This window comes from Canis lupus, chromosome X, assembly GCF_048164855.1.
Source record: "Canis lupus baileyi chromosome X, mCanLup2.hap1, whole genome shotgun sequence".
NCBI classification, from domain to species: Eukaryota; Metazoa; Chordata; class Mammalia; order Carnivora; family Canidae; genus Canis; species Canis lupus.
In genome coordinates, this window is record NC_132876.1 from 17,065,191 (window position 1) to 17,092,860 (window position 27,670).

The 27,670-nt window shown below is 42.3% G+C and overlaps 1 protein-coding gene across 6 annotated transcripts in view; it reads right to left on the reverse strand.

Moving 5' to 3' along the window:
• FHL1 (four and a half LIM domains 1) overlaps nucleotides 1-12,853 on the reverse strand; it is a 63,127-nt gene extending 50,274 nt beyond the window's left edge. For 2 of the 6 annotated variants that reach the window (XM_072816655.1, XM_072816650.1), the window contains exon 1: nucleotides 12,113-12,178. The gene's annotated coding sequence lies outside the window, so the exon portion shown is untranslated. Of the gene's footprint in view, nucleotides 1-11,787; nucleotides 11,887-12,112; nucleotides 12,179-12,313; nucleotides 12,383-12,699 lie in introns of those variants that run through there. The other 4 variants (XM_072816646.1, XM_072816653.1, XM_072816656.1 and 1 more) reach the window with 4 other exon arrangements.
• Nucleotides 12,854-27,670: the final 14,817 nt, after the last annotated feature.

Here is a 27,670-nt window from a genome sequence, read left to right on the forward strand (position 1 = left end):
GCAGAGCATTTTCTCATGTGCATGTTGCCCATGTCTATGTCTTCCTCTGTGAGATTTCTGTTCATGTGTTTTGCCCATTTCATGATTGGATTGTTTGTTTCTTTGCTGTTGAGTTTAATAAGTTCTTTATAGATCTTGGAAACTAGCCCTTTATCTGATACGTCATTTGCAAATATCTTCTCCCATTCTGTAGGTTGTCTTTTAGTTTTGTTGACTGTTTCTTTTGCTGTGCAGAAGCTTGTTATCTTGATGAAGTCCCAATAATTCATTTTTGCTTTTGTTTCTCTTGCCTTCATGGATGTATCTTGTAAGACGTTGCTGTGGCCAAGTTCAAAAAGGGTGTTGCCTTTGTTCTCCTCTAGGATTTTGATGGACTCTTGTCTCACATTTAGATCTTTCATCCATTTTGAGTTTATCTTTGTGTATGGTGTAAGAGAATGGTCTAGTTTCATTCTTCTGCATGTGGCTGTCCAATTTTCCCAGCACCATTTATTGAAGAGACTGTCTTTCTTCCAATGGATAGTCTTTCCTGCTTTGTCAAATATTAGTTGACCATAAAGTTGAGGGTCCACTTCTGGATTCTCTATTCTGTTCCATGGATCTATGTGTCTGTTTTTGTGCCAGTACCACACTGTCTTGATGACCATAGCTTTGTAGTACAACCTGAAATCTGGCATTGTGATGCCCCCAGCTATAGTTTTCTTAAAAAAATTACTTCTGATATATAAAATAAATAGGCTTTAAATAGGTGCGCTCTATAACCAACCATCTCTATTCGTATTTTTTTCAAGTAACTCTGGAGCTCTGGAGCTTTTCACTCTGAGTCTAACCATAGACCCAATGGGACACATTCTATGAGCAACCATATCCCAAATGGGATACATTCTATTGATAATAGATGTGGTTGATAACCACATCCCTAAGGTATCCATTCCTTGGGTGGTCACCTTCATTTGTGTTCTAATCCTTGATGTCTTATCAGTTGTTTCTCTTCTAATCTACCTCAGTCTCAATGCTCCTTTCATAACCCGTCCCCTGACCACTGCTTACTACCACCTGTCATAATATGTTCTGTGGGTTTTTGTTTTTCAGTAAACTCTATCCCCAACACAGGGCTCGAACTCATGACCCTGAGAGCAAGAGTCACATGCTCCACCAACTGAGCAGGCCTAGGTGTCCTTAGAATGTTCTGTTTTTATAGCCAACTCAAGAATGCAACACATACTTGCAGTTGCTCATAATAAGCACCCGGTTTCAATATACAGAAACCAATTACAAGACTTTAAAAACCGTAACCTTTTCACCCGGGTTTCCTAGAGAGCTGGCCAAAATGAATAACTGCATGGAGGTTCTGGTGTTAGGTCTATGCTATTACAAGCCATGTGATAGCCTTTGGCCCAAAGCAATCAAACTCTGACCTGGATATTGGCTCTGAGTTGGCATGAGCTCACCAATTGTCACTGTTGATAGTGACACCATAAATACAATGGTTAAAGAAGGGATCATTGGGTTGTAGGGCAGGGAATTTAAGTCTGGGGCCCCACTCCACTGCAAAGATGGCATGATGTCCCAATGGTGGCAAATAAAGCAAGCTCCAACCCAATAACCAGCCAGTGATTAGTAGAACCTTCCACTTTTTGGGGGCGGGGGCAGGATACTAATTACATCATTCCAGGAGAAGCACTTCCCTTATGTTACTAGCGCTGAAAAACAAACACTGTACCTCTACCTGCAAGTTAACAGTAAAAAGTGGCTGATATATTCTTTTTATATATATTCTTTATATTTCTGAATTCTAAAGGATTTTTAAATAGATTTTTGGGGCAGTTTTAGGTTTGCAGAGAAATTGAGCAGAAAGTACAGTTTCCATATACCTCCTTAACACCTCCCTCCCGATTTCCTCTGTTAATATTTTGTATTACCATAGTAAGTTCGTTACAACTGATAAGCCAATATTCACACCCTACTGTTCCTTAAAGTCCATAGTTTCCATTAGTGTGGTGCATTTGACAAGATGTTGACAAATGTTGAACATTTTCAACCCTTCACAGTACATGCTGAGAAGTCAGGAAGTACCTACCTACCTTAGCTCAAGACGACTGTAATTGCGTTAGCTTTGTAAAAGGAAGTTTCTTAGGATCATAATACCAATCATTCATTTCTTTTTAGTGATTTCATGATTTCAGAGCCCATCTCTACCATAGCTCATAAACACATCCAAGTCTGGTTGTCCGAAAACCCACTGCTAACGACTCTCTAACCTCCAGCCTGGCCCCAAACTTGAAAGGCGGCTGAAGAAATTATTGGACCACAAAGAGAAAAGTAAGAAAAACAGCCTCTGAAATGGTATCTGACATGTTGGAATTAATCAGTCTGTTGACAAGTCAGTCTGGAGATGTTTATAAAAACAGCTTTGTTATGAGCAGTGTAAGAGCAGTAGCATCAGGAGACGGGAAAGATGAGGAAGAAGAAAATGGGGAAAGAAGATGGGGCAGGGCAGACACAGTGGCAGTCATGAGTGGCAGATGGACAGAGCGATAGCAATGAAGCAGACTGCCAGCTACATGGAAGAACAGTGACGTGGACTCTTTTCGAGGGGGTAAATGATGAAGGGACACAGTGCATCTCAGTACTCTTGTCCTTATATTGTCTAATTATTCTTTCATCTCAATATGTCAATGGGAAAGTAACATTTAGCATATGAAAAGCTTATTTTGCACATGAGCATGGAAAGATGGTGCGCTATCCACTCAGAAAGTGCCCTCTGAAACCCCATTTCTCAAGGCATTTCTTCCTGTATATTGATTATGTACATACTCAAGTTAGAGGTGTAAGTATATAGAGATGCAAAATACTCTCGTTTGTTCATTTTTACTTTAAGTGTGAAGCAAAATTCAAACCATTTTTATTTGTCCTGTTCTTGGGGGATGTGACAGCTTACTGTAACTATTTCAGAAGAAACAGAGACCACTTTTCTGTTTTTATCAGAATTGTTTCTTTCTTGGCAGGGATCTAAGTTTACAAAGTGGCTCTCACACAAGAACAGATCAGTGGTTGCCTGAGGATGGAGGCAGAGGGAAGAATGTGCAGTCAAAGGAGCACAAGGAAAGTTTTGAGGGAGTAATAAAAAATATCCTACATCCTGATGGTGGCAGTGGTTCCATGGGCACATACATCTGCCCAAACTCATCAAACTGTATGCCTTAAGTGGATGCAGTTTATCATACATAAATGATAATCAATAAAGTTGACTTTAAATTATATGCATCATTCCACAATGCACACGTACATCACGTCACCACGTGGTTTCCTTTAAACATACCAAAATTTGATTATTCCTTAATAAAATAGGGGAAAAAATTCGATACTAAAAAAGGCTCTAGCTGAACAAAGGGAGGGCTCTAACAAAGGCAGACAGCTTGATCTGTCAATGCAAGTATAAACGTTTGTCTCCTATTAGTTTGGCTGCTTGGTTTCTTTCCTCAGAATGGTTAGGTGTGTTTACTATATTGCAAAACTCCTTCCCAGTTCCTTCCTTAAAAGAGGCAGAGCTTCTTTTGTAGTCTAGAAGAGCAGGGCCTAGGATTCGAAAATTTGAACTGACCCTGGCATCTGGAGATGCAGAACTGTTGACAAGGAACTTAGTGTCCTGTTGGCTTCCAAAAGCTATCTCACTGAGGAATTTATCATTGTAGTTATTTGAAACTACAGTTATTTACAGTCTATTTCTTAGAAGTTGTTGAAAAACATTAAATTGTGTTAATTCAAATGTCTTGAGTCCACCACTCCGGCTTAGTGATACAGGAAGTTTGGACTTTATGATTCGTATGTGTGTGCCTGTGGGTACTCTTTGGTCTCTAAGAAACGTAGGGGGGACACCTGTTACTTCCCTTCACCTGGCCACATAAAAGTGCAGATGATTGATTATACCTAGGCAGACACTGGCAATCAGCTTCACAAACACGAATGATGTGTAAAACCAGATCTGGCAGCAATTTACTGAAAAACCAAACCTCGATGTCTTCCTAATAAATCACACCTTTCAAATTTGACAGGAGTCAAGCAGCCTTAGCTACACTCTCAAACTGAAAGTGAACAAGTCTTAATTAATCAAATATAGAAATTTAGTTTTGTACCATCCTCATCAAAATCATCTCAGTAATAAAACTTGTGTATTCCCAGTTATCATTTTCTTAGTACTGAAAATTCAATTTAAACTCTTGTGGGTATCACAAATTCTTGTGATTACAGTGTGTATGGAACGTTTTCTGTCTTGGAATATATACATAAGACTCAGAGAGTTTTTATGTGGGTAAATAAATTATGAATTCGACAAGCACCAAAGTGCTGACAACAAAGACTTATTCTGATTGTTCTTTTTGCTAGGTTTCGCCGCATTGAGAAACCAGTACACATGTATCTTTCTGTGCATTTTATATCTACAGCAATTCGAAGATGAAGTGCAAGCAAATCTCAGTGCCTTAAATACAGAGGAAAACCCATTTTCAGAAGAGAAATATGGTGTCCTCCAGGAAGCTGGGAAGAGCTGCTTGCTCAGTGACAATGCACACACTCATTAGCAGGCAATAATGAGGAACAGCCACAAAAAAAAACTACTTAACACACCCCTAGGCAAGGGTACAATTTTCTCATTTGTTCAAATGGTAAGCCCTTGGCAGTGAGTATCCAATCCATATTCATTATCTCACGTAGCTCTAAGCTTTGCTGGGGCCCTGGCTGTGAAGAAGGGAGGATGTCCTGCTTGCTGGTTTGTGTGTATATGCAGCCCTCGGAACCTCTGCGCATCGCAGGTGAAATTCTAGTTGACCAGTGACTCTGCTCTATCAAGTGACACCAGCTCTCCTTACCTGACACTTGCTTTGGGGAGCAGCTTCCCAGCCTGGCCCGTGGCAGGCAGAAAAGACCTGGCCCAGCCCGGGGTGGGGCAACTTTAATACTGGCAAGTGGGGTCAGGGGAAGACCCAGCAGTGGATGAATGGGACGAGGTGGCTATACAGAAGGCCCAGCAAAGGGCAAGGGGGCAGTCAGCTGGACAGCAAAGAGAGTAACCCCAAGAGTGAAACAGACATGCAGACAAAGGAGACACAGAAAGAGAGAAAGAGAGAGACTGAAAGCGAGCGAGCTAACAGGAAGAAACGAAGAAGGGCAGGGGAAGAAAGAGAGGAAAGACAGGGAAGCTTGGGGAGATATTAGCACCAGATTACAAGAGGACTCTGTGTACCTGTTTTAAGGATCCCATACTGCCAGCATTTGCTATAATTTGCTAACTTCCTACTTAAATCTGGAAGCACATGGAATCTTTAAAATGTTTTTCCCATGATTTTAACAGAGACATTCCATTTTAGAAAGGAAAAAATACTTGCATGCAACAATTGCTGTGGTCTTCCAAACTACCACGTGGAAAAACTCTTATAAAGTAATTTTTCATTTCTGCAACTATAGGCAGATCTGATGTACCTTAGTACTTGCTACTTGCCCCACAAGCCAGGGGAAATTAAACTGAGGGCTAGATGCACAGGAGCTGTTCCCGCCACTAACACTCAATTTCAATCGAGCAAACAAGAGGACAAATTCCTGTAATGCTCCCAGCTGATTTTTTTTTTTTTTTGGTAAAGACTTTGCTGTTGTATTTTTTTCAGTTCTCTCTATGCCCAGTGTGGGGCTTGAACTCACAACCCTGAGATCAAGAGCCGCAGGCTCTACTGACTAAGCCAGCTAGGCACCCTTGCTCCCGACTGTTCTGACCATTTTCTGGAATTGGGAAATACCTGGCCTTTTTGGTATCCTTTAGTATAGTCAATATACTTCCACCATAAAAGTCTGTTTTTTTGAGGGACAGGCCAACAAAAAGTTCGTGACTGTGAAGAGTTTTTACAGAGAACTTAAAACATCAAACTGGAACTCCAACGTTAACACGTTATATCACCTAGGAACAGATGCTCCACCTCTTTGAGTCTCAGTTTTCTTGTCGATAAAATGAGGGGGAGTGGGTCCTGCCAGCCCTTTCTGGCATGGGAATTCTATTACTCAATTTGGAGGGGGAGAAATTTTTTTTTATCTTTTATTGGTGTTCAATTTGCCAACATATAGAATAACACCCAGTGCTCATCCCATCAAGTGCCCCCCTCAGTGCCCGTCACCCAGTCACCCCCACCCCCTGCCCACCTCCCTTTCTACCACCCCTTGTTCGTTTCCCAGAGTTAGGAGTTTCTCATGTTCTGTCTCTCTTTCTGATATTTCTCACTCATTTTTTTCTCCTTTCCCCTTTATTCTCTTTCACTATTTTTTATATTCTGGAGGGGGAGAAATTTTAAGGAGCTTATGTGATAGTTCTCCAACTCCCTGGCACTCTTTCCATTTCACTCCTTAGGACCATGACTTCTCTTTACAGAAGCAATAGTAACTCAGAAAATTTTTCTGTTAAGTTTTTAAAATAATAGCTTAGGCTACATTTATAAGTTGGAGATCTTGCAGCAGACTCGAACTCACCATTAAAAAAAAAGAAAACCACTGTATTTAAAAAAGAAATATAAAACACTGTCACTAATTTCTGGGTGGTGGGTTATAACTGACTTTTCTATTCTTCTTGAGGCTTTTCTGTATTTTCTGAATTTCCCTACATTGAAAAAGTACCACTACTGCCATTAAAAAGTTGGATTTTTGAAAGGATTAGCGCATTCTTGCAAGTTTTATCAGATCTCTCAAGTCTACTCTAAAATGATGGGGGGGGTTTTTACAAAATCCATATCACAATGCGTGCCCATACCCAGTGGCTGATCATCCCAGTAGTTGCTGGCTATAGTCCAGTCACGACATTATTATTATGATCAGAATCTATGGCTCTCAGACCTATGTGGAAATCAAAACATACATTTTATCTAAATAACATTTCTTTTTTCCCCCCAGCATCCTGGCCCTTGAGAATCATGGTTAAAATTCCTTTCCAATTTAAAGTAAATGAAATGAAACATGAAGTCCTCCTCTTACCCACAGGAAAAAAAAAACTGCTTGCCAGACAGAATATGATTGCTATCAGGCTGTTTTTTATTTTTCCCCTTGTTATGCTTGAAATCACAACACATCAAAAGTTAAAATAAATATTTAGCTGTCAAAACAAAACACACCCCCCAATATGGAAAACACAAGTATGAGTTTGATGACGTTAATTATAAAAACAACTTCCACAGCAAAAACAAATATTTAAATTGTTTAAAAAGATGACAAAACCAAATGCTGTCATTACTAAGTTCTATACAACAGTCCTAGGAAAGGTAGAAGGTGAGCTGCAGAAAGAATATAAACAGGGACGCCTGGGTGGCTCAGCTGTTGAGTGGCTGTCTTTGGCTCAGGGCATGATCCCAGTCCTGGGATCAAGTCCCACATCGGGCTCCCTGCGAGGAGCCTGCTTCTCCCTCTGCCTATGTCTCTGCCTCTCTGTGTCTGTCATAAATAAATAAATAAAATCTTAAAAAAAGAAAGAATATAAATACAATTAGGTTACTTCCAGTTTCATGGTTATCAAAACAGCATTTGAAAAATTCAAGTAAGGGACACCTGAGTGGCTCAGGGGTTGAGCGTCTGCCTTCGGCTCAGGTTGTGATCCTGGAGTCCCGGGATTGAGTCCCACATCGGGCTCCCCACAGGGAGCCTGCTTCCCCCTCTGCCTGTGTCTCTGCCTCTCTCTTTCTGTGTCTCTCATGAATAAATAAATAAAATATTTTTTAAAAGGAAAAAAAGAAAAAGAAAAATTCAAGTAAGATAGCAAATGAAGTTCTCCACAAGGACAATTATAGGCTTAGTTCGGGTAGATCCTGAGAACAAATTCCCTGCTGAACTTAAATCTCATCAGTGGAGGAAAGTACAGTGATTCACCTCCCTACTCTCTACCTGAATATAATCAAGCATCTGCGACACACTACCTCTGAAATCTCTTTTTATCCAGGACCAGTTACTACTCATCTTTCCACAGCATGTACAACTCACCCCCTTCACGAATCCCAAGATAGAGAAAGCTGCAAGGCACAGTGGCTTAGTCATGGGACTTATGTTCAAATCCCAACTCTGCCACTTAACTTGTGCAATCTTAGACAAGTTACTTTGCTAACCTCATCTGTGAAATGTGCATCATTACACTGCAGAGCTGCTGGAGGATTGTATTACACAGTGGGTGTAAATTCAACTAGTGTATTTTCTAGAACTATAGCAGGCCTTCAAGTTATGTCAGTTCCCTTTCTCCCTCTACTCCTGGCCACTTACTTCCAAGTTATGATAAAATTTAACATTCATGGTTTTAATTACTCTCAAGAAAACTCAATGGTTATATAGGACATGTAGTAATTTTAACTTTGTCAAGTGACCTTTTGAATGGCGCATGCCACAAGGGAGATGGGACGATGACATTGTGCTCAAAAAACCATGAACTTCTGAGAGGTAAGATGATCTTAATTTTGATGTCTGCTTGCAACCCTGACCAGCTGTAAGACCTAAAACAAGTTGCTTTGCCTCTCTGAGCCTGGTTCCTCATTTATAAAGTGAAAAGAATGTAGAATGTATAGAGAGAAGTGCCAGGCACAGAGCAAGTCCCGTAGATAGCAGCTCTTACTGGTCTTTTAATTATTCAGGTCGATGTACTGGGACCAGTCACTTTTAAGACTCACCGGGTGAGCTCAGCAAACATTCAGTGTCACGTCAAGACACTGTTACTGCTTTCTACTCTTCCTGAAATGACGGTTTACTGCACCGAGTGGAGGGAATTCCATCAACCTCAACACTACTGACATTTTGGGTCAGGTAATTCTATGTTGTGGGGGCTGCCCCGGGTGACCTAGACTGTTGAAACAAAATCCTTGGCCTCTACCTGCTAGACAGCATGCCGCATCACAATTCATCCCAGCCAAAAATGTCTCCAAACATTGTTCAATGTCCCGGGGGGTGGGGGGGGTGGGGTGGGAAACTGCCCCAATTGAAAACACTGATCTAGCACTATCCACAAACAGGGCAATGCACAAAAATCTCAGAAGGTAACTCAGCAGGAGGGTGAAGGTTTACTAGAGCCACTATTCAGTATCCTTTACTCTTCTGGGTTCCACCATCCATTATCCGTAATCCAAAGCTGACCACAGAAGAGTAATTTAGCTTGGCCTCATTTGCTGTCATAAGATGCTTTTAAGTCACAGGCAGGGACGCTGGCCTGGCTGCTCACTACCGCACGATGTGATATAAAATGCTGAACTTAAGTATCAGGAAGTCTCTTATGTCCTATGTACTTCACACGAAACCTATTCTTTTTTAAAAAGGCCATTAACCTTAAGACCCTTAAGATGACTTATAAATCATGTTTTGACCCAAAACAAAAAAGTATGTCTTAGTTGGGAAGGTGAGGCACTATTTATACAATGAATATTTCTCTGGCAAGAATTGACTACACTGTGTGCATGGTTGAAGCATGTTTGATGCATATAAAGTGCTATGCTGATACCCAAAAGACTCTGGACACCTCTTGACTATCCACAACACATTCACTGTCTGCGTTTTGTTTTACTAACTGTCTCAGAAGGCGGGAACCATTTTTTATCCACTGTGTATCCCTGCACCTAGCACAGAGCCTCCAACACAGCCCGCAACTCAGTAAATGTTTGTTGAATAAGTGAATGGTCATATATTCTGCTTAATTAAGTACTCCATTGACAAAAAAAAGAAAGAAAAAGAAAAAAAGAACCTGCCTTTGATCTCGTCCAACAGGAGCTGAAAGAAAAGATCTTTTTAAGAGAAAATAATTATAGTCTACTCCCTTTTACCCCAAATCCAAACAACTGGAAAGTTCAATTAACCAAAAAAATTTTGTAGGCAAAAGTTGGGGAAAGCAGCCAAATAGATAAGGCCTAAAGTTCAAGCAAGCACAAACATTTGTTCAACTCCCAATGTTGCTGGCACCGGAGGGGGAGAAGGGGAGGGGTGTGGGGCAGAAGGGAACCAGGAGGTGGAGAGCAGGAAAACAGGGATCAGCCTCTGAAGGTTGGCTTCCATTCTTTCAACAAACTGTTATTTTTTTTTAAATGTCAAAGCTTTAGCGGTGAGGGTCAATTTCTTATGCAAAGGATCTATTTGCAAATTATTCTTCAAATGGCTATAAGCAAGATCTTTAAGAATACCTAGAAAGATATTTGATAATATTTTTGTGAATTTCTGAGGTTTCTTCATCTTTTCTCCCCCTCTCCAGTCCTTCAGGGCAAACAACGGTTCTCAAAAAGCTGAGTAAAGACATCCATTTACTCCTTTTGTCTGGAGAAACTGAAGTCTCCACCACCCATCAATAGGTTTCCTTCTGTAAAAGATTTTACCCTTCTCAGCGTTCTACTCATAAGAGAAAAAACAATCAGACTTAAATTGTATTTTTAAAATGCACTAGTTTTAGACTGTTGCCTGTATATAGAATGTGTTTCGCAGTAGTGTTAGAGGTGGTGCACATATAGTGCTTATTTAAACACATTTTTATCAATCTGAGACCAGAATCTCTATTTCCACTTAAAACATTTCCAGTTTTGTATTTCCAGTAAACAAATAATTATTTAACTGGTTCATTCATTTGGTAGATACTAAATTAGCTCCAATGAGCTGGCCATACAAGAGAAATTTTACCAATTTAAATCTTACACAAATTTTTTTTGAAATTTTCACTCAAAAATCTAGACTTGGTTAAAAAAAAAACACAATGCTTTCCTTCTCCAAAAATCCTATGGGGAATGGAAGCATAGAATTTCAAAACCCATATATGGTTACAGATCCTATATAGTAGCCTTCCACTATATACTTATTCCGAGGCAGTTTGCACAAATCATGGGCTATCTGACCAATTTCCTGTTGCATAAAGATTATATTTGCTCTTAAAAATGTTAAATAACCATTTTTAAAGACTGAAGGTAAAGGCTAGATTGGAACCTTATGTAACCAAAATGGCAAAGCACATATAGCCTCACCACATTAAAAGCGTATGCCTTTTTAGTATGTATTCTTTTTAAGCAAATATGAGCATGAGTTTCCAAAGGCAAAGCTACCATCCCAGAAGCCCTTGCTTCTTCAGTGTAAAGAATGGGGAGGGTTCTGTTCCTGGAGAAGATAAGCTAGGGAGGGAAAGGCTTTGCAAAATTCCAAGAGACTCCAAGGGACTATTCTGCAAACGTTCACATTTCCAAGGAATAACATCAAATCTACATTAGAACTATCTTAATCAAGATAACGAAAAAAATTATTCCTACTGCTCTATAAGCTTGCCATTGATTTGATAACCCAGGAAGAATTACAGGCAATTACAAAATGATGGCTCCAATTAGGAAAACTGGATCTATTCCAAATTCAAATCAAAGGGGCCTCAGATAATCCCGATGGAATAATTTAAACAAATATAGAGGACTTCCAGCAAAGACATACGTTTATTCTATTTCTACCTCTTCTAGAAGCCAAGCAAAATGCTACCACGACTTATCTCATGCTCTTCAGGAAATTAAAAAAACAAACCTGGGGTCTCCCTTATAAACCTTGTTCTCTCTTCTTTTCCCAAGGGGTCTCCCTGGCACAGGGTCTTTATTGTAAAGGGCAAACCAAATAAACCTGAGAAACTCGCACGGTCCCCAGTGCAGAAAATAATATAGCACTGAACACGAACCACACAGTCTTTCCTTGCTCATTTGCAAACCTCTACCTAGTCCTAGACGGCTGAGAAGAGGCCACCAGGAATGGAAGAGAACGAGAAACTTCGAAAGCACAAACCTCCTTCCCAGAACCTAGAATGGACAGCACCTTGTAGGGATCTCACGCTTTTCGAGACGCAAAGGTCACACCCTGCAGTCTTGAAAATCCACCTTCTAAAGCTCAACCCACGTGACAGAACCTTCCTCTTGCTTCTCTAGCTTCCACGCTGGAGCTGAAATCCCCCACTCTCCCCACCCCCATTCGCCAACCCCACCCCCCGAGTCATCCCCTCAGTAGAAGCGCTGCGGACCCTCCCCGCCCCCCATACTCTCTACACCCCACCCTCAACTCCTCCAGCCGCCCCCCAGCATCTCCGTCGAGAAAACCCTAGCGAGCCGCTCACCTCCACAGCCCGTTCGTCCTCACCCCCGTCCTCTGCGTTGTGCCAAGCCCTGAAGGTCCCCCCTCGCTCCCTCCCCAACCCCGCCACCCGGGGGAGCACGCCCAGGCCCCCCCCCCGCCTCGCCTTCCTCCGAGCCCCCCACCCCCGGCATCCAGGCTGAGAACATGCCCCCACCTTGTCCCGCCCCCACGGCCCGCCTACCTCCGTAGGAAAACCAGGGGCCGCTTCCCCAACCCACCCCGGGCCCCCGCTCCTCATCGTTCAGCGGAGAAAGCACCGGGAGCCCCCCTGGCACGCCCGCTCCCCCGCCCCCACGCCACTCCCTCCCCAGTCGCTCTCCATCCCCACGCCCGCCACTCCGGTGGCGCCGGCCCAGGGCTGCCGAGGCATGCACCCGAGGGGACCCCGCGGTCCCCCACCCCCGCCGGGAGGCCGAGGCCCCAGGCCGCAGGTACCCGCCGCGGCAGGCGAGGCGGCCGAGGCGGCGGCGGCGGCAGGGCAAGAGGGCGGCCGCTCTCCCGTGCAGCCGGCCGGCGGGCAGGAGGCACACACGCACGCACGCACACGCGGAGAGAAAGCGGGCTTACTGCCTGGCGATGCTCGCCCGCGCAGCTGTTTCGGCTCGGCCGCTGCCTGCACCGAGGCCGAGGCGCTGCAGCGGCGTCGGCAGCGGTGGCGGCGGCGGCGGCTGCGGACTGAGCCCCCTGGGCCGGGCGCTGGATGTAGGGCGCGGGAGGGGCGCGAGGGGAGGGGCGCACGGGGGAGGCGGGGAGGGGGCGGGCGCGCACGCGGGGGCGGGGCGCGGCGCGCGCCAGCCCGGGCTCTGCCCGCGGGAGTTGCGGGGCGCGGCGCGCGCGGGAGTCGGCCCGGCGCGGGGCGGGGGTGCCAGGCACCCCGCGCGGCCACGTGTCCCGCTTCCGGAGCGGCTGGGGTGCAGGCGCTGCGCGAGCGCGCGGGGGAAGGTGGCTGTGGGGAGGCGGAGGCGAGCGCTCCCCTCAACCCCGTGAAGGGCGGCTCAGGCCTGGAGCCCGAAGGGAGGGCGAGCCGGGGGCGCCCGGGGCCCTCCTACCCCCGCCCTCGCGCTGCAGCCCTCAAGGCCCGCGGGGAGTCACGAGTCACTGCAGGCAGCCGGGGCCAGGGCCAGGGAGGTGGGAGCAACAAAGAGTCTAGCCCTCATCAAGGGCCTCGGCTAACCCGCGCACTCCCTGCAGAGCGGTCGGGGTCCACGGTGCGCCCGGTTTGGGCCCCGGACTGCGGAACACCCTGACCGCTGTCGGAGCACCCACCGGCGACCCTTCCGCTTAGTGACTAGCTGGTGGGAGCGAAAGGAGCTCCATCTGTAAGCCTGATGCCACCATCCAGAGGGCTTTACGTGACTCAGAAAAGCACTGATGGCAAAGCGGCACGTGGCTACTCATTTCATTCACCCAACATTTGGTTTACTGAGCCCTCACCACGTGCCAAGCACTGTGCCAGATGCTGAGGCTACAGCGCAGAGTCATGAGGAACACCATCCACCCTGCTCTGGGAGCTGGCAATCTAGTGGGGGAGACATGATAGAGAAGTGAGAAAATAATCAAATTTGGGATAAGGCCTGTGCAGGAAAAGAAGAGTTTGCAGATTGTGTGGTTAGGAAAAGAGGAGGTGACGTTTAAGGCGAACCGTGACAGTTAGGACAGAAGCAACCATAGAAAGATCCAAGGAAAAGCCTTCCTGAAAGAGGGAGCAGGTGTATGAAGGCCAGAAGGAAGATGCAAATCTTGATGCCTTGGGATTAAGAGATGTTGATTGTGATTGGCACTAGCAGAGCCCGGGAGAGAAGCATAATATAAAGCTGGAAAGGACAGATTGGCAAGGACCAGATCTCGTACTGTGTCCTAGGCGATGGGCAGACAGTTTTATTCCAAAAACAATGGGAGACCTTTAAATGAACAAATAGATGAATGAATGGCTTTATCCCAGGGCATGACATAATTTCATTTATATTTCTTTTACATTTCTTTTTCTTTGGAATAATTATAAATTCACATATATTTCTAAGAACTAATACAGAGAAATGCTATGTACAGCTTACCCCACTGCAGAACTACAGTACGAGATCACAACCACAACATTGACATTAGTACAATCTACTAATCTTACTCAGATTTCCCTGGTTGTACTCTGACTCGTGGGTGTGTGCTTTAATTCTATACAATTTTATCACAGGTGTAAGCTCATGTATTCACCACCACAATCAAAATACAAAATAGTTCCATCATTACAAGGATGGGTCCTGTTGCTCCTTTATAGCCATACCCACTGCCCTAGTCCTCCCCCCACCCAGGTCCTTCCCTACTGGCAACCATTACTCTGCCCTCCATTTCTATAATTTTGTTATTTCTTGAATGTTATGTAAATGAATCATACAGTACGTAACCTTTGGGGATTGGCTTTTTTCCTCCCTCAGCTTAATTCTCTTGAGCTTCATCCACATTGTTGCGTGTATCCATCACTCTTTCTTTTTTACTGCTGAGTAATATTCTGGATCTGATTTATGTATATATATTTTATTTATTTATTTATTCTTATATAAATTTATTTTTTATTGGTGTTCAATTTGACAACATATAGAATAACACCCAGTGCTCATCCCATCAAGTGCCCCCCTCAGTGCCCGTCACCCAGTCACCCCCGCCCCCCGCCCACCTCCCTTTCTACCACCCCTTGTTCGTTTCCCAGAGTTAGGAGTCTCTCATGTTCTGTCTCCCTTTCTGATATTTCCCACTCATTTTTTCTCCTTTCCCCTTTACTCCCTTTCACTATTTTGTATATTCCCCAAATGAATGAAACCATATAATGTTTGTCCTTCTCCGATTGACTTATTTCACTCAGCATAATACCCTCCAGTTCCATCCACGTCGAAGCAAATGGTGGGTATTTGTCATTTCTAATGGCTGAGTAATATTCCATTGTGATTTATATTTTTAAAAGATCGCCTTGATTTTGGACTCGATGGAACAGATTTGTAGAGGAAATTGGAATTCAAGTAGAGACAGCATGGTGGGGACAATTGTTTTGAGACCTTTCACCATAAAGGGGAACAGAAGAAGTAGAGTAAAACAGGAAGGACAAGTTGGGAGGAGAGAATGTCTCTCTTTTGAATTTGAAGAGGTGAGTGCATGTTTGGGAATAAGCAGGAGGGAGGCACTGCTGATAAGAGAAGTGCTCCCCAAAGTCCCTGCCAGGACAACATGAAATGAGAGCTGGACACCAGGCAGAGGATGGGCCCTCGACCTGCTCAATTGCGGTCTCCACTGTAAGACCATGGAGGTACGTGCTGATGGGGGGCCGAGTAGGAGCAGCTGCCTGTACCTATAGATCAAGCAAATCCAGTCTAACGACTTCTGTTTTCTCCCATGGTGCACGAACTGGGTGCTGGCCTCCCTTAGGAGAGACCATAAGCCCTTGCAAAGTTTCCTTCTGTCTTCCTGTCACCAGTGGCTTGGGCCTTCACTTTTCCCATTCCAAGCCCTCTGAAGCACTAAAGTTTGGTCTTTCTAGATGGCAGAAGAGGCTCCAGCTTCACACTTGCTGGGAAAAGAAGAAGCTGATCTGCCCCACTCTGATCCCCAGAAGGCTCTGAATAATCAGGCAGTTCCCAGAATGGAATACTGGCTGGGCATCCAGCCCAAAAGTAGCCAAGAGACACCCAAAGATGGAGGGCTCTGAATGGAGGGCCCTCTCCCGAGAACATCCTGGCCAGCCTTTGGCACTCAATTGGTGTTATTTATGGTTCATTTTTCACCATATCTCTTTGTTCATCCCTTCCCTTTCTCTATCTTTCCTTCTTTCCTTCCCCTTACTTCCTGCCCCCAACCTTCTTTCCCACCTCTCCCCATGTCCTTCTCCTCTTCCTTCCTTCCACAGATACTCATGATGTGCTCCTTGTAGGCACAAGGCACATATTTCCCACATTGCTCCGGCTGGGTCCTGTCTGCCTCTTAACACTTCATCTCCTTGGATTTGAACTCAGCTTTCATGGGTCATAGAAACACATTGTTCCACTTAAAATATGTAGGAGACTGTTGCAGAATAAGCAAAATGAATAAAAGGAGAAAGGTTGCCCAAACTGAACTTGTGTGCTACATTCTGGTAATGTTTTGCAGCATTAAGAAGCAAAAATAAATTATACAGACTAAAATCAGATGGTATGATCTCAGATCTGATCTTTTAAATTTTTGTTTTAGTAAAGAAACAGGCCAGAGGAGAAGGGTCTTAGATTTCAACAGAATTTAAAACACCTTTGGAAGGAAATATGAAGCATTTATAAGCATACGAAATAATCAAGTCCTTTGCCTTCTCTTCAGAAAAGTGCCACTATGACTCATGATTCTAAGTCCTCAAGTGGGTATTACTATACCAGTGTATTATTCTACCAGACAGTTTATTTTTTAAAGATTTTATATATTTATTCATAAGAGACAGAGAGAGAGGGGGGCAGAGACACAGGCAGAGGAAGAAGCAGGTTTCCCCCAAGGAGCCCGATGTGGGACTTGATCCTGGGACTCCGGGATCACGCCCTGAGCCAAAGGCAGACATGCTCAACTGCTGCGCCACCAACAGGTCCCTCTACCAGACAGTTTATATGCGTCCTTTTATTTGGTCCTCATTTTATTTGCTCTTCACATTAGATACTCATCCCCACTCTATACAGATGAGAAGACTGACGCTCACAGAGGTTCAGCAACTTTGGGGTGAGGATTTTAAACCAAGCAGCATGGCTCCAGACCCCAGAGTTGAAAGCAGTATACTATATTTCCAAAACCATGAAGCAGGAGAGAGTTCATCGCTTTTACTATGGTCATCCAAAGTGGCTGATTCTTTCCGGTCAGTGATTATTTTTTCCAAAGTAATGGCGAGTCCTGCATCTCAATGACTTTTCCCTATCAATGAAATCCATGAGATTGAAGTGTCTTGTTCCACCAGGGCCTCAAGCCTACAGATGATCGCTCCATTTCATGATCATCACACATGGTGGCCATGATGGAACCTGGCTCACCTCCCAGTGAGCACATCTGCCTCTCTGGTCAGCCTTACCTCCTACTTCTTCCCCCTCAGACTCAGTGGGCCAGCAGCCTGGGGTCTAGGAGGAGCTTGAAATACATCCTGGGCCCTCCTCTCTAGAAAATTTTGTTTCTGCAGTTCCTTTGCTGACACCATTTCAGCAACTTCTAGACATCTCCCCCTACCTGCCCACACTCTGGCCTGTTTCTCACATTCCTTGTCTTCATTGATGGTGTGCCACCCACCCAGGTATCCCCACACTGGACTATTTTATTTTATTTTATTTTATTTTTAAATTTTGTATTTATTTATGATAGTCACACACAGAGACAGAGAGAGAAGCAGAGACACAGGCAGAGGGAGAAGCAGGCTCCATGCACCGGGAACCCGATGTGGGATTCGATCCCGGGTCTCCGGGATCGCGCCCTGGGCCAAAGGCAGGCGCCAAACCGCTGCGCCACCCAGGGATCCCCACACTGGACTATTTTAAAGCAAATGCAACGCATCATATTCCATCCAGAGATAATTGTCTCTGCCTCTCTCTCTCTCTGTGTCTTTAATGGATAAAAAATCTTTTATTTTTAAAAGATTTTATTTATTTATTCATAAGAGACACAGACAGATAGGCAGAGGGAGAAGCAGGCTCCATGCAGGGAGCCCGACGTGGGACTTGATCCCGGGTCTCCAGGATCATGCCCTGGGCTGAAGGCAGTGCTAAACCACTAAGCCACCGGGGCTGCCCTAAAGAGTTCATTTTAAGCATTCTCTGCTCCCAAAGTGAGGCTGGAACTTACAACCCTGAGATCAAGAATTGCATTCTCCGCTGACTGAGCCAGCCAGTCATCCCCAACTTTCTTCTTTTTTTTTTTTAACAGAAGTGCAATATCATTATCACACCCCAGAGCAATTAACTAAAATTCCTTAATATCAGCAAATACCCAGTCAAGATTCAGAATTCCCCAAATGTCTCCCAAATGTTTTTTACAGTTTATTTATTCCAACCAGGACATTCTTAAAGCCTCATTTATTATATTTGGTTGATGTCTCTAGTCAATGCCTCTTAGATGAATGGATGTATGGACAAATAAATGAATGAATGAATGATCCCTACTTTCTCTCACTAACACATCTTCACTTGGTCCAAATTCTACCCTTTTTACAAAGACCCATCTAGCTGATGCCAGAATCTGCTCGAGCTCCCCTCTGATACCTCAGCTAAACACAATCTCTCCCTTGTCTCATAACATTTTTCAAAATAGCTATTACTGTTATTACATTTAGTCTTATATTAAAGATTTTTTGAAGACAGCTTATTTCTCCTGTAATGTTTTTAGCTCCATGAAGTCAGTAATATACCTTCATCATCATTGTTGTATATCTAGTGGCACCAAGCACAGCGCCTTGCTCATATTAAACAACCAAATAAATTATTTCTAAACTGAATGAAGTTTAATTAAGACCAACATTCACAGAATCCTTTGTCTCCCTCAGGTACAGTGAAAGGACCAAATGCTTTGGAATCTTGCAGACATGCATTCGAGCTTGGCCATCTGATGGTTGTGTGGCCCAGGGCAAATTACATACTCAGGTGTCTTCAAAGTATTTTGCTGGTAGCTATACCAAGAAGGAAAAAAAAAAACTTAAAAAAAAACCCGAAACAAAAAACAAAAACCGCTTTTGCTCTCACGCTCCCTAAGATATCTAAAATTTTTCATCCTTGTAGTTACAAAGGAGGTTATTTTTAGTATATAGTAAATATTGATATTCTAAAATAAAATGGTTACATCACTTTTTTTGAGTCTGTCCAATTGAATCTGAATACAATGTCCACTTCATACACACCATTAGCTATTTTAAAAATACATGATTAAGATCTTTAACAGTTGGAAATTGTACCTCATTCCCTTTTTCCCCTTTCCACTTCTCACACATAATGTTGTCCTAATGTAATATATTTTATGTTTATAAGTCTATTTTTGATCACTCTGTACTTCTCTGTGACAAAAATATGAACATAAATTAAAATCTCTACCACTACCATCACTCCACCCCCTTCTCCTGCCTCTGGCAACCACCAATCAATTCTCTGTATATATGGGTTTGGGGTGTTTTTTGTTTGTTTAGATTTGGCATATAAGAGAGATCATACAGTGTCTTTCTCTTATTTCACTTAGCATAATGCCCATGGGGTCCATGTATGTTGTCTCAAATGGCAAGATTTCATCCTTTTTTATGACTGAGTAATATTTCATTTTATTCCATATATTCCGTTTGATACCAGAATTTCTTTATCCATTCCTCTGTTGATGGACACTTAGGTTGTTTCCAAACATTGACTATTGTAAATAATGTCACAATTAACATGAGGGTGCAGATATCTTTTCAAGTTAGTGTTTTCAATTTAACACCCAGAAGCGGAATTACTGAATCATATGGTAGTTCTATTTTTAATTTTTTTATTTATTCACTTGAGAGGGAGACTCCCCGCTGAGTAGAGAGCCTGACTTGGGGCTCAGAGTAATGACCTGAGATCATGACCCAAGCCAAAGGCAGACTTTTAACCTACTGAGCCACCCAGGCGCCCCTATTTTTAATTTTTTTTTTTGAGGAATCTCCATACTATTTTTATAATGGCTGCACAAATTTTCATTCCACCAATAGAGCCAGGACAGTTCAAATTAACTTTTAAAATTTCTTATCACCATAAAGCTCTATGTGTTAAAAAAAAAAAAAGTTTTCTGGGTAGAGTTAGTCTTAGTACACAATTGACAAAAGAACAAATATTTTATAAAGTTTGAAAAATAATCTAAATATACAATGCAAAGAATGTTTTAAAATGTATCTCTAGGGATCCCTGGGTGGCGCAGTGGTTTGGCACCTGCCTTTGGCCCAGGGCGCGATCCTGGAGATCCAGGATCGAATCCCACATCAGGCTCCCGGTGCATGGAGCCTGCTTCTCCCTCTGCCTGTGTCTTTGCCTCTCTCTCTCTCTCTGTGACTATCATAAATAAATAAAAATTAAAAAAAAATAAAAATGTATCTCTAGAGATAGATGAGATGTTTTTCAATTAGTTTGTGCGTCTGTGGATAAATATGACCTATTACTAGAACGAGACAGAATTCAGTATTGATTTTATTTTGATCCATTTTTTTCACTCTTTAAAAACAGAAATGCTAAGAAGTTTTGTTCACAGAAATAGGTAGAATGTAATGAAATGTTTTTCTCATGGCATAGTCACACAGTTATTTGTATTTCTTCTGAGTTATGTACCAAAAATCACATTGCGATCTATCATGAAAAATTAATTTTAATGATTTATTAGCTGACAATTCCATTAGCACCTTCAGCAGTTTTGTTGAAAGCAAAGAATTAGAAACCACCTGTGGGGATCCCTGGGTGGCGCAGTGGTTTGGCGCCTGCCTTTGGCCCAGGGCGTGATCCTGGAGACCCAGGATCGAATCCCACGTCGGCCTCCCGGTGCATGGAACCTGCTTCTCCCTCTGCCTATGTCTCTGCCTCTCTCTCTCTCTGTGACTATCATAAATAAATAAATAAAAATTTAAAAAAAACCACCTATGTTGCAAAAGGGCTTGTTAGGCAGTGATTAGGGTCATTAATTCTTCCACAGCAACACCCTGATTTTGGCTGTACCCTTTGGTTGGTACTGGGAGGTTTCTGCCCCCCAACCACCCATCCCATAGGCTATGCACCAAAGTCAGATTAGCAACAGGGATGGGGGGGGGGCGGGATTGTTTTTCTTTTGTAAAATGGGAGAAAGGCTTTGAGCCAGAAGAGGTGAGAAAGAGAATCCACCTGGCAGAGACTCCATGTTCTCAGGAGATCAATTTTAGTCCAGAAATTGATTTCTTTACAATGGAATGTGCCCAGGGACTCCTGGGCAATTCTTCACGTATACCCATTGATATTCGTGACCTAGTTTAACTTAATTTACCTCATCCCAGTTTCCACAGCTGTAATTTGGGACTGGCGTTACCTGACTCACAGGATTAATATGAGGAAGATATTAAATTACACATTGCGTGTAAAGCACCTAGCACAAGGTCAGACGTGGAGTAGATAGATCCTCAGCAAATATTAGTTTCCTCCCCCACCTTTCCACCTCGACATGCCCGTTTTTACACAAGCACCCTTGATAATCATTTTTTTTTACAGTCTAAAAAGTGTATTTTAAAAATGTCATGTGGCCAAGATGACACATGAAATCAATAAAAGTGGGCTGAAAATCCAATTCAGGACATTACCTTGTGAATTATTTTTAACTTTCAGACATTTTTATTTATTTATTTTTAAGTTTTTTTTAAGATTTTATTTATTTATTCATGAGCAACACACACACACACACAGAGAGAGAGAGAGAGAGAGAGAGGCAGAGACACAGGCAGAGGGAGAAGCAGGCTCCATGCAGGGAGCCCGACGTGGGAAAAAAACAAAAGAATAAGAACATTCATGCTTCCATTACTCAGAATTAACAGCAGATAACGGTTTATATTTACTTTAAGTCTCTCTTTTGAGAAACAAAGGAATTAAATATTATAGATAAATATTTAATATTGGCCATTGACGTCAGTCCTAGCCCCTTCTCTCTCCTGCGTCAACCACTATTATGAGTTACTTTTGTTTTATGATTTTATGTTTAATGTACATTAGTGGTACCATTAGTATATATCTTACTGCGACTTGTATTTGTTTATCTATTTGACTCAATATCATGGCTTTATATAGTCCTCTCCTTCCCGCCACCATCATGTTTAGAAGTCATACATACTATTTATATCACTTAGTCCCATGTAAGGGGTCTCTCTGTCCTTCTCCCAATGTCTCCCATGCCCACCCCCAACTTGGATGTTTTTGTGGTTTGTGACTTTAGTTCCAGTTTTTTGTTCTGTTTTTGTACCACATGTTGATTTGATACATTTACATATTGCAACATGATTGCCATGGGAGCCTGGCTAACACCTGTTTGTTTTTAAATTGAGATGTACTTCACTCACCATAAAATTCATCCTTGAGTGTTTAACTCATTTTCAGCATATTTACGGAGTTGTGCAACCGTCACCACTGTCTAATTTCAGGACATTTATCATCCAAAAAGAAACCCCACTGGTGGTCAGTCTCTCCATTTCCCGCCTCCTTCCCAGCTCCAGCAACCACTAACCTACTTCCTTTCCCCATGCATTTGCCTATTCCAGATGTTTCATAGAAATTAGATTATATAATATTTTCAAGGTTCATCCTTTATATTGCAGAACAACAGGCCATCCTATGGATATTTTGTTTGTCCATTCCATTTTGTTTATCCATTCATCAATTGAAGGGCATTTGAGTTGTTTCTACTTTTTGGCCATTATGCATAATGCTGCTATAAATATTTGTATACAAGCTGTTGTATGGACATGTCTCAGCTCTCTTGGATATGTGGAAATTAATAAGGGAAACCTTCTTTAGAACGGAGTCATTTGTCATTGTCAGGTGTAGGTCCAACAGAAAGAGAGGAACCTTGCATAAGGGTACTAAGTTACTACCCTAGCAGGAGAAAAGGAGGCTTCCTTCTCACCCCGGAAACAGCCCAGCCAATGAGAAGTCACAATACTAGGAATTCCAAGTTTCCTCCAATGGACTTTTTGTTTACAACAGCCCCCCTCTCTTCTATAAAAGAGCCTCCTTCTACTTTGTTCTCTGGGCTTGCCTGTGGTTTCGTCATAACTTGCTCCTCTGGGATTGCAACTCTGTGCTATTCCTGAAGAAACCCATGTTTGCTGGTAAAATAACTGGCAGTTTTATTTTTAAGGTTAACAAATACATATCTAGGAGGGGAGTTGCTGGGTCAAATGGTAACTATATCTTTAAGCTTTGGGGAATCTGCCAAACTGTTTCCCAAAGCAGCTGCCCTAAAATTTTACATTCCTGACAGAAATGTATAAGGGTTCGAATTTCTCCATATCCTCATCAACACGTGTCTGTCTTTTTTAGTAGAGCCATGCTGGTGTGTGTGAAGTGGTATTTCATTGTAGATTTTGCATTTTCCCCCTGGTGACTAATGATGTTTGTCAATTTCTGCAAAAAAGCAAGCTGGAATTTTGACATGGATTGCACTGAGCTTGTAGATCAATTTGGGGAATATTGTCATCTTCACAAATTAAGTCTTCTAACGCATGAACATAGGATGTCTTTCAATTTCTTTAGGCCTTCTTTAAACAATGTTTTATAGTTTTCAGAGTATAGGTTTTATGCTTTTTTTGGTTAAATTTATTCCTGAGTGTTTTTTTGATGCTGTTATAAATGGAATTGTTTTCTTAATTTCACCAGTGGATTGTTCACTGTTAGTGTGTAGAATTACATTTGATTTTTACATATTGATCATGTACCCCCAGCTTTGTAGGCCTCATTTATTAGTTCTGGTAAGCTAATTTGTGGGTTCTGTAGGATCTTTCATACACAAAATCATCTGCAAGTAGAGTTAGTTTTCTTTCTTTCTTTCCAGTCTGGATGCCTTTGATTTCTTTTTCTTGCCTGATACACTGGCTAGAACCTCCAGAACAATGGAGAGTCAGAGTGGTAAGAATAGACATCCTTGTCCTATATCTAAGCTTAGAGGGAAAGATTCCAGGTTTTCACCATTCAGTGTAATGTTAGCTGTAGATTTGTGTTGAGGATGGTCCTCTCTGTTACTAGTTTGTTGAGTGTTTTTACATTTTTTTAAAAATTTTTATTTGTTTATGATAGTCACAGAGAGAGAGAGAGAGAGAGAGAGAGAGAGAGAGAGAGGCAGAGACATAGGCAGAAGGAGAAGCAGGTTCCATTCACCAGGATCCCGACGTGGGACTCGATCCCGGGTCTCCAGGATCGCGCCCTGGGCCAAAGGCAGGCGCTAAACCGCTGCGCCACCCAGGGATCCCAGTTTGTTGAGTGTTTTTATCATGCAGAGATGTTGAATTTTGTCAAATACTTTTTTGAGTGTATTAAGGTGATCATGTGTCCTTTATTCTTTTGATACAGATACTCTACATCAGTCCTACTGATATATTGTAGTATATTGTTTTTCTGATGTTAAATTATCCTTGCATTCCTGGAATAAATCCCACTCGGTCAGATGTCTAATATTTCTTATATGTTTATATGTTGCCAGATTCAGTTTGCTAGTATTATGTTGAGGATTTTTCCTTCTACATTCCTAAGAGCTATTGATTATAGGTTTCTTGCAGTGTCTTTGTTTGGCTTTGATACCAGTTATCAGGGTACTGGCTTGATTGAGTTAGGGAGAATTTCCTCATCTTCTGTTTTTTGGAAGAGTTTGTGAAGAATTGATATTAATTCCTTAAATGTTGAAATCCACCATTGAAGTCATCTGGTCCTGGACTTTTCTTTGTGTGGAATTTAAAAATTACTAATCTCTTATTATAGCTCTATTCAGATATTCTATTTTTTCTTGAGTCAGTTTCAGTAGTTTGTGTCTTTATAGGAATTCACTTATAATCCTTGTAATTTCTACAAAATTAGTAGTGATGTGCCTTCATTCATTTATGATTTTAGTAATCTGAGTCTTCTCTGTTTTTCCCTTGGATAGTCTCACAAAAGGCTTGTGAATTGTATGGATATTTTCATTTCAAAGAAACAACTTTTCGCTTGGTTGTATTGTTTTTCTGATCTTTATCCAATTGGATTCTTCTTTTTTTCAATTGATTTCTTATTATATGTTCCTGTCTCATAATCTATTAAAATTTTATGTGCTAATTTTCATTTTTTATCTTTTGAAATTATATCTTTTGTCCTTATTTTTGTTTCCCTCAACTTTTTATTTTGAAATATTTCAAACCTCTAGAAAAATTGCAAGAACACTATCATGAAAACTCATGTACCCTTCACCTAGATTCATCTATTGTTATTATTTTTCCACATTTGCTTTACCTGTGTATGGATGTCTATATCTATACCTTCCTATGTAGCTATCTGAACTTTTTGATAGTTATAGTTGCAGATGACATGGCACTTCACCCCTAAATTCCTCAAACATGCATTTCCTAAACTCTAGGGCATATGCTCACATAACCATTGTATAAAGATCATGCTTGGGAAATTTAATATTGATATAATAATATCATTTAATTTGCATCCATAATCAAATTTCCCTAGTTGTCCCAATAATGTCCTTTAGAGCTGTTTGTATTTATTTATTTTGTTAAAGACTTTTTATTTTTATTTATTTTTATTTTTTTTAAGATTTTATTTATTAATGAAAGACACACAGAGAGAGGCAGAGACAGAGGCAGAGGGAGAAGTAGGCTCCATGCAGGGAGCCTGATGTGGGACTTGATCCTGGGACTCCAGGATCACAACCTGAGCTTAAGGTAGATGCTTAACTGCTGAGCCACCTGGGTGTCCCTGTTAAAGACTTTTTAAAAAAGTATTTTTGTTTAATTATTTGAGAGAGAGTGAGCAAGAGAGAGAGCAGAGGGAGAGGGAGAAGCAGACTCCTCGCTGAGCAGGGAGCCTGATATAGGGCTCGATCCCAGGACCCTGAGATCATGACCTGAGCTGAAGGCAGATGCTTAACTGACTGAGCCATCCAAGTGCCTGTGTTAAAGACTTTTTTCAAGATTTTATTCTTAAGTAATTGCTACACCCAACGTAGGGCTCGAACTTACAACCCCGAAATCATGAGTTACATGCTCTACTGAGCAGCGGGGCACCCCTAGAGCTGTTTTTAAATCAGAATCCCATCGAGAATTAATCCTTGCCTGCCGTGTCTCTTTAGTCTGCTGTGATCTAGAATAATTTCACCGCCATTTTTTTTTTTTTGCTTTCATGATATTGACATTTTGAAGAGTCCAGATCAGTTATCTTTCTTAGAAAGTCCCTCAATTTGGATTTGTCTGACCGTTTACATATTGGCAAGTATGCAACAGATGTGTCCTTAGGGCATTATATCAGAAGGCACTTGATGTCAGATTGTCCAGTTATTGTAATGTGAGGTTTGATCACTTGGCTCAGGTGGTTTTCATCAGACTTCTCCATTGTAGGGGTACCCTTCCCCCCTTGTAATTAGTAAGGCATCTGTGAAGCTATATTTTGAGACTGTGTGAACACCTTATTTATCCCTCAACCTGCTTTCACTCGACAGTTTTCACATCCACTGATGAATTTCACCCAAGTCAGTTATTACTGTGGTGGTTATAAAATGATGATTTTTCTATTTCTGTCATCTCTTCCACATTTGTTTTTATTTTTTAAAGATTTTATTTATTTATTCATGAGAGACACAGAGAGAAAGAGAGTGGCAGAGACACAAGCAGAGGGAGAAGCAGGCTCCATGCAGGGAGCCTGACGTGGGACTCGATCCCCAGTCTTCTGGATCAGGCCCAGGCTGAAGGTGGCGCTAAACCGCTGAGCCACCCGGGGTGCCCCATCTTCCACGTTTCTTAGCTGGAATTCTATAGATAAGAGCTTTCCCTTCTTCTCCCAACTTTTTTTTGAGCTTTTTTTCAGTATCTGTATGGACTCATGGGTTCTTTCTTTATTATTATCCAGTGTGTACAATTCATTCCTGTCCTTATTCATTTTGATGCTCAAATTATCCCAAATGCATCTAGTGGAGGCCCCTTCCCTCTGGCTCCTATGTCTTCATTACATAGTCTATTTCTGAGCATTTCCTTGCCTTCTGACATAAGAAGATATTCCAGGCTCCATTCATTCTTTCCTTGCCCTGGACAGAGAATGAGTCAGTTGTTTAAGGAGATCTAGCCCCTTTTAGGGGGAAGAGCATGGTAGACATAGACATGTACAGATCACCCTTCAGGAAAGAACTCATTGGGACACCTAGGGGGCTCAGTTGGTTGAGCATCCAACTCTTGATCTCCGCTCAGGTCTTGATCTCATAGTTGTGATTTTGAGCCCCACGTTGGGCTCTGCGCTGAGCTTGGAGCCTACTTTTAAAACAAAAGGAAAGGAAAGGACTTGCTGCCCAGGAGGAATTGCTGCCCAGCTGTAGGGAGTGTGGTCACTGGGGTACCTCCAGCTGTCAGCTCCTCCAGGGTTCGTCTCAGATGCAGAACCATTTCACTTAACTGCATTCCCTTCCTGGGGCAACCCAGGTCCATTGATCATTGAGACTGTGGTATGAAGACCCGGCTCTTCAACTTAATGTAGGACCTTCTGTGAGGGCAAAATGCAGCTCCAGAGCTCCCTGCTGGGTTGATGGAAGCTTTCTTTCTCAGGCCTGAATTTTGTTTCTCTTCTCAATCCTGATTCCTTCTCCATCTTCATTCATTTGTTAATCCCTAGTAAATATCTTTCTTTTAAAAAATATTTTATTTATTTATTCATGAGAGACACAGAGAGAGGCAGAGACATAGACAGAGGGAGAAGCAGGCTCCCTGTGGGGAGCCTGATGTGGGACTCGATCCCAGGACCCCAGGATCATGACCTGTGCCAAAGAAAGATGCTCAACCACAGAGCCACCCAGGTGTCCAGCCTTGTAAATGTCCTGTACTTCA